The sequence below is a fragment of the Artibeus jamaicensis genome, unplaced genomic scaffold, assembly GCF_021234435.1.
Source record: "Artibeus jamaicensis isolate MK-2021 breed Jamaican fruit bat unplaced genomic scaffold, CSHL_Jam_final contig_700, whole genome shotgun sequence".
Taxonomy (NCBI): domain Eukaryota; kingdom Metazoa; phylum Chordata; class Mammalia; order Chiroptera; family Phyllostomidae; genus Artibeus; species Artibeus jamaicensis.
Genome location: NW_026521930.1, coordinates 8,019,727 through 8,026,291, shown reverse-complemented (window position 1 = coordinate 8,026,291; position 6,565 = coordinate 8,019,727). Strand labels below are relative to the sequence as shown.

Genomic DNA, 6,565 nt, shown 5'->3' with positions numbered 1-6,565 from the left:
TTGTTTCTCCTCCTCCTCCTCCTTCTAAAACGTAGCCACCTTAATGGAAATGTACTGCTATTGCGTTTTTGTGTGAGTGGGCTTTCCCCTTATGATAAGCGATGTTGAGCATTATTTTGTATGCTTATTTGTCATTTGTGTATATATAGATCAATTATTTTATTGTTGTTCAATTACAGTTGTCTTCATTTCCTCCCCCCCTCCCCCCCCCAGCCCCTCCAAACCCACCTCCCTCCCCCATTTCCCTCTCCCCTCTGGCTATTGTTAGATTGTTCTTAATTTCAATGTCCCTGGCTATATTTTGTTTGCTTTTTTCTTTTGTTGATTATGTTCCAGTTAGAGGTGAAATCATATGGTATTTGTCCATCACCACCTGGCTTATTTCACTTAGCATAATGCTCTCCAGTTCCATCCACACTGTCACAAAGGGTAGGAGCTCCTTCTTTCTTTCTGCTGGGTAGTGTTCCATTGTGTAAACATTCCATAGTTTTTTGATCCACTCATTTACTGATCCACTCATTTACTTAGGTTGCTTCCAGCACTTGGCTATTGTAAATTGTGCTGCTATGAACATTGGGGTGCATAGGTTCTTTTGGATTGGTGTTTCAGGGTTCTTAGGATATAATCCCAGCAGTGGAATTGCTGGGTCAAAAGGCAGGTCCATTTTTAGTTTTCTGAGGAAATTCCATACAGTCCTCCAATGGTTGCACCAGTCTGCATTCCCAGCAACAGTGCCCTTGGATTCCCTTTTCTCCATGACCTCTCCAACATTTCTTTGATTTGTTTATGATGCCGTCCTCACTGGTGTGAAGTGTTAATCTCATTGTGGTTTTAATCTGCATCTCTCTGATGGCTAGTGATACTGAGCATCTTTTCATATGTCATGAGGCCCTCTGTATGTCCTCCTTGGAGAAGAGTCTGTTCAAGTCTTTTGCCGATTTTTTAATTGTTGGTTTTTTTTTGTCTTCCTGGAGTGGAGTCTTGTGAGTTCTTTATATGTTTTGGAGATCAAACCCTTGTCCGAGGTATCATTGGCAAATATGTTTTCCCATATAGTTGGTTCTCTTTTCATTTTAATGCTGTTTTCTTCAGCCATGCAGAAGCTTTTTAATTTGATGAGATCCCATTTGTTATTCTTTCCTTTATGTCCCTTGCTTTAGGGGACATATCAATAAAGATCTTACTGCATGGAATGTCTGAGATTTTCCTGCCAATGTTTTCCTCTAGGACTTTTATGGTTTCATGTTAGACTTATATTTAAGTCTTTTATCCACCTTGAACTTATTTTCATGTATAGTGTTAAGTTGGTGATCAAGTTTCATATTTTTGCATCTAGCTGTCCAGATCTCCCAACACCGTTTGTTGAAGAGGATACTTTTTACTTCATTTTATGCTTCTTCCCCCTTTGTCAAATATTAGTCGACTACAGAGACTCGGGTGTATTTCTGGGCTCTCTATTCTCTTTTATTTGTCATTTGTATATTTTATTTGGTGAAGTGTTTGCTCAGATCTTTACCCATTTTTCATTGGGTTGTTTGTCTTGTGAAGCTTTTTTTTCTTTTATTGATTCTAGAGAGAAGGGAAGCGGGGAGGAAGAGAGGGAGAGAACCATCGGAGTGACCGGACCCCCAACCCAGGCATGACGATGCCCAGCCAGCTGAGCTGCGCCAGCCCGGGCTGTCATGGGGAGTTTGGGAGTTTCTTTGTGTATTGTGCATAGAAGTCGTCCTTCAGCTGTGTCTCCCAAATATTTTTACCCCAGTTTGCGACTTGTCTTTTTGTTCTCTTAGTAGAGTCTTTCACAAAATAGACATTTAAAATTTTAAGAAAGTCAACATCAGCAATTATTTTCTTTTATTGACTGGCTGTAGATTTTATGTTTACATTTTTGCATTTATATCTATGAATTATTTTCAGTTAATTCTTAAACAATTTTTTTTTTGGTTTTGCTTGAAGCTTTCTATTTTCCATTCATTTTTACTGGTGTTTGTTCTTATTTCTCTTTTAAACATTTAAAAAATTTTATTATTTTTAAAGATTTTACGTATTTATTTTTAGACAGAGAGGAGGGAGGAAGGGTGGGAGAAAGAGAGGGAGAGAGATATCAGTGTGTACTTGTTGCTTACACGCCTCCTACTGGGGACCTGGCCTGCAACCCAGGCATGTGCCCTGACTGGGAATCGAACCAGCGACCCCTTGGTTCGCAGGCTGATGCTTAATCCACTGAGCCACACCAACCAGGGCTATTTTCCAAGAATTCTTATGCAAGTTGCAAAGTTTGTGTCGACATTCTTCTTTTCCGGATGATCTCCATTTGTTGCACCACTGTTTGTGGCGCAGACTTCCTCCGATGACTTGCCTTTGTGCCTTTGATGAGTTACTGGACTACATTTACAGGGTCTGTTTTTGTGTTTCCCCTTCTGCTCCATCTGTGTATTCGTCACCAATGTCGCACACTCTACCTCAGTGTAACTTTGTGATGAATGGTTGGATCCAGATGTGTTCGTTCTTCAATTTTATCATCAGTCTTATGCTGTGTAGTCTAGGTTTAGAAACAGTTTGTAATTTTTAAAAAATATTTTATTTATTTATTTTTAGAGAGAGGGGAAGGGAAGGAGAAAGAGAGGGAGAGAAACATCCATGTGTGGTTGCCTCTCACACGGCCTCCACTGAGGACCTGGCCTGCAACCCAGGAATGTGCCCTGACTGGGAATTGAACCAGCAATCCTTCGCTTCACAGGCCTGTGCTCAATCCACTGAGCTACACCAGCCAGGGCCAGTTTGTAATTTTTTTAACCTGGCAGTTTGATTGGGATTCCACTGAATATATAGATCAACTTAGAAGGAATTTTCATTTTAACACTATTGAATGTACTGCTACTAAACAAGGAATATCTTTTGTATTCATTTATATTTTATTTGATTTCTCTTAATTATGTTTCAATGTTTTCTGAATACATACTTTAAAAAAGATTTTATTTATTTTAGGGAGGGGAAGGGAGAGGAAAAGAGAGGGAGAGAAACACCAATGTGTGGTTACCTCACATATGCCCCTTGTCGGGGACCTGGCCCACAGCCCAGACCTGTGCCCTGACGGGGAATTGAACCGGTGACCCTTTGGTGACCCTTTGGTTTGCTGGCCGGCACTCAATCCATCCGTGACCAGTCACTGAAGGGCTTTTTTTTTTTTAAAGATTTTATTTATTTATCTTTAGAGGGGAAGGGAAGGAGACAGGGAGAGAAATATCAATGTATGGTTGCCTTTTGTGCGTCCCCTGCTGGGAACTGGCCTGCAACCCAGGCATGTGCCCTGACTGGGAATCAAACCACGATTGTCTGGTTCCCAGGCTCGCGCTCAATCACCACTGAGCTACACCAGCAAGGGCTTAGGACTTCAATTTTTGAAGTGCTATTGTAAATTTTTTTTTCATTTCCAATTCCTTTTTTCTCTCTACATCATTGCTGAGTGGCTTAATCCACCTGGGCTGCTATAATATAGAAATTGGTTTCGCACAGATCTGTGGGCTGGACGTCGGAGATCACCCTGCCCACACAGTTAAGTTAAGGGCCTTCTTTCCGGGGCCAGACTTCTCCCTGGTCCTCACAGGGAGGAAAGGTCCGGGTTCTCTCATAGGGGGACTGGCTCCACTAGTAAGGACCCCACCCTCGGGGTCTAAACACCTCCCAAAGTCCCTGCCTTCTAATAGCAACATCACCCTGAGCACTGGGATTCCAACATGGGAATTTTAGGGGAACGTAAACATTCCGACTACAGCGCTGTTTGAAAGAAAAATCGATTGACTTTATATTGACCTTATACTTTGCTTTTTGTTATCGCTTTACTTCTCAATCACCGTGTGGGAATGGTAAGCTATATTTCAGCTGGGATTTTCAAATTATGGCACTGAATAATCAGAACACCGAATTTCAGAGATTCACTGGCCCACTGACCTAAGGGGACAAACTGGCCACCACTACACTGTGAACGTGCGGTGTCCTGCGCTGCGCTCCAGCGGACAGCAGGGGGTGTCCAACCCCCACCCCCGCCAATTCTGAGCCTGGGGGCGGGGGGCAAAGTCCAGGTGAGGGGAGAGTTGGACCGGAGGAGGTGCTCCGCAGGGAGCTGCCCAAGGGCGCAGCACGGAGATGGCTCCCACCCGCAGGCCCCGGTGCGCAGCAGGGAGATTTGCTGTGCTTTTCCTGTGGCCGCCTGTCTTTTGGAGCGAGCACACAACCCTCTTTTCTGTACTTTCTCCTGTGTTTTCTTTTCACTTTCCCACGTAGCAGTGTTACAGAAAACAACTCAGCCGCTTTTGGGTGTACGGAGTGGAACTTTATTTACACATGCAGACTCAGGGGGGGTAATCTCCAAATTCTGGGTCCTGAGCTCGGGCAGGGGCTTGTTTTCATAGTGTCGCATGTGGAAGCGATTTTACTAAGCCTACGTAGTAGAAGCAGGTTTACAAAAGCAAGAAAGCAGGGCTGCTGAGAGCAGGGCTGCTGATAGGGCCATACAATGTTCTTTGGTTTTTACTTCTTAGTTACTTAGTTGCTCACCCCTGCTTTACTTAGTGGCTCAGCAAACGGACCGGGTCCTTCTGACTTGTCTGGGCTTGTTTAAGCAGCTCTCCTGCTACCGCAGTATTTCAATAGCACATATTTTACACAAGCGTCCCTTCATCAAGGCTTTGACCCCTCATCACTATGGCATGCTGTAGTATTTCTTACAGATTTCGGTTGTTTCCGGGGAGAAGTCCCCGCGGAGAGGAGAGGAAACGCTGAGACCACTGGGCTGGTGCCTGGCGCACTTGTATTGCTCTCGGAAGAATTGCGAGGGCCCTTTTTTGTTAAGGCGCAAATGCAGCTGAAAAAAAAAATATACTGACAACCAGAAGTGGGTGGACTAAAACCTGAAACATTAAGTCTAAATGTATTATTTATTTATTTAAAAAAGATTTTATTTGCTTTTAGAGAGAGGGAGGGAAACATCCATCATCCATGATCAGCTGCCTCCGAGCACCCCAGTCTGGGACAGAACCCAGGCCCGTGCCCTGGACAGAGGCGAATCTGCCAGCTTTCGCTTTGAGGGAGGTTGTGCAACCAACTGAGTCAGGGCTAAACCTATTATTGATTCCAAAACCAGAATTTACTAAAAATTTACCTTTCTAGTTTTTTGTTTTTTTAAAGATTTTATTTATTCATTTTAGAGAGGGGAAGGGAGGGAGCAAGAAAGGGAGAGAAACCTCAATGTGTGGTTGCCTCTCATGTGTCCCCTACTGGGGACCTGACTTGTAACCCAGGCATGTGCCCTGACTGGGGATTAAACTGGTGACCCTTCGGTTTTCAGGCCTGCACTCAATGCACTGAGCCACACCAGCCAGGGCACCAAAATTTTGTCCTGTGTTAATAAAGTAACAGCTTAATTGGTAGCATATTTGTAATGGTACACAAAATAATTTCTGTTTTGTGAACATTGATATCCTATAACAGATGAAACAGATATATAAAAATTTGATATTAAATTAGAACTCATTGTGGACATGACCATAATACATTTTCCCACTAGGTTTTTTTCCTGCTATATTGCTAGCATTCAGCCTACTGGGAACATTTTATAAAAAAATAAAATTAAAAAGTTTAGAGCTTGTTAAAGGTCACTTAACACTTGGCTGTTAAGTGTGAACCCAAATGGTCCTGGGGTCTTTTCCAACGGGAGATTTCTAAGCACAATTTTGAGCTTTTTTTAAAAAAAATATTTTATTTATTTTCAGAGAGAGGGGAAGGGAAGGAAAGAGGGAGAGAAACAGTGTGTGGTTGCCTCTTGCACACCCCCGACTGGGGACCTGACTTGTAACCTAGGCATGTGCCCTGACTGGGAATCAAACCGGTGACCCTTTGGTTCACAGCCCATGCTCAATCCACTGATCCGTACCAGCCAGGACAATTCTAAGTTTTTGTATGCCAATTGTTCTGTGTATAATTTCCTTATTTTAGGGTTCAATAATGTATATTTAAAAAAATTTGTTAATGTGTATTTTTACTAGTAAATCACCTATTTCTTCTAGGTTTCCAGTTTGATGTAATAGGTTTCTCTTATTTGACTTTTAATTTCTTCTCTTTTTAGGTTTCTACAGAATTGTCACAATTAATGCACAAATATTGATGCATTATTATTAACTGAAGTCCACGGGGTTTCCTCCATTCTACCTTTTTCTGTTGCTGTCCAGGGCACCACGGGACATTTAGCTGTGTACATCTCTTTGGGCTCCCCTTGGCTTTGGCAGTTCCTCGGACTTGCCTCGCTTCGATGACCGTCAGTGTGGAGGGCGACTGGCTGGGTATTTTGTAGAACGTCTCGCCTTGGAATTTACTTGGGTCATGAGGAGACCATGGTTATGGGTTTTGAGGAAGCAGATCACAGAGATAAAGTGCTTTCTTATTATTTTATATGAAAGTAGACCATGGTCTCCAGGCAACTTATCCCAAAGTCAGTGATAACTTGGGTCACCTGGCCGAGGTGGTGTGCCAGGTTCCCCACCGTGACGTCCCCTTGTCCCCTTGGGTG

General features: G+C 43.0%; 1 non-coding gene across 1 annotated transcript; it reads left to right on the top strand.

Annotated features, from left to right (window-relative positions):
- The first annotated feature begins 5,511 nt into the window (after positions 1-5,511).
- Positions 5,512-5,613, top strand: LOC119058281 (small nucleolar RNA SNORA32). The gene has a single exon (XR_008392741.1). It is a non-coding gene; the product is annotated as a small nucleolar RNA SNORA32 (small nucleolar RNA).
- The last annotated feature ends 952 nt before the right edge of the window (positions 5,614-6,565 follow it).